Below are 1,038 nucleotides of genomic sequence, written 5' to 3' on the forward strand. Positions count from 1 at the left end.
TTCTTTGTTTCTCGGTTCAATTAATATGAAAAACAATATATATATAATTTCACTAACGAAAAAAAAAAATAGTCCAACCATTCTCCTATGCCTTCTTTGGCGTTCTAGACTGCCCGCATTTCTTTCTGTATTTCCTAACGAGCCCCTAATTTCCTAACCACATTATCCTGCGAAAGCTTAGCGAGGGCCTCGATTGTGGCAGCCTTGATGCCAAGGTAGCATAAGAGGGTTTCCCGCCAGTTACCCGCTTATGAAAGGCTGTAGACGTTCGCGTCACGCCCCGGGGGTTGAAAAGAAGGTCCCCTTCTCCCCGTTTAGTCTGAGTGGCGCTGGCTACCACCCTCAAGCGTCAGATACAGTTGTAGTAAATATAAATACCCCAGAAAGTGTAGCAGAACACAGTCGCCCAGATAGCCGAATTGGTAAGGCATTCGAGATCGAATCGACAGGCGTGGGTTCGGTCCCCACTCTGGGCGCGTGTTTTTCTTTCTTTCTTTCTTTCTTTCTTTCTTTCTCGCTTCAATTAATATGAAAAAAATATATATACAATTTCAGTAACGAAAAAAAAAGTTCAACCATTCCCCTATGCCTTCTTTGGCATTGTAGACTGCCCGCATTTCTTTCTGTATTTCCTAACGAGCACCTCATTTCCTAACCACATTATATATATATATATACACATACATATATACATATGAATAATGTGGTCATTGTGAAAAACATCACAAAGACCGGCCCCGGCTTTAAGCGTTACAGTATTGTTATGTTTTCACTGCCACCACTGAACCGTATTCCTAAAACTACTTTTGTTTCCATGGCTGCTCCATCTATGCACACAAGGGGAAGAAAGCCGCCTATATCCAAAAAATGGTAAGTGATTTTAGTGCCCTACGTGAACAGCCGACCAAGCTCAGGGTAACTGGCTCCTTTTTTGATGGAGACCATCGAAGCAGAAAGGTTTTTAATCAGACATACGTTACGCAGATCAAATTATCTTTTCTTTGCTACATACTTCTCCCTTTAAATAAATATACAGAG

The 1,038-nt window shown here is 41.5% G+C and overlaps 1 non-coding gene across 1 annotated transcript; it reads left to right on the forward strand.

The window, feature by feature from the left end:
* Window positions 1-404: 404 nt before the first annotated feature.
* Window positions 405-476, forward strand: Trnar-ucg (transfer RNA arginine (anticodon UCG)). Its single transcript has one exon. It is a non-coding gene; the product is annotated as a tRNA-Arg (tRNA).
* The last annotated feature ends 562 nt before the right edge of the window (window positions 477-1,038 follow it).

Source organism: Haemaphysalis longicornis, unplaced genomic scaffold (genome assembly GCF_048455015.1).
Source record: "Haemaphysalis longicornis isolate Haplotype H1 unplaced genomic scaffold, Haemaphysalis longicornis Haplotype H1 scaffold_6, whole genome shotgun sequence".
NCBI lineage: Eukaryota > Metazoa > Arthropoda > Arachnida > Ixodida > Ixodidae > Haemaphysalis > Haemaphysalis longicornis.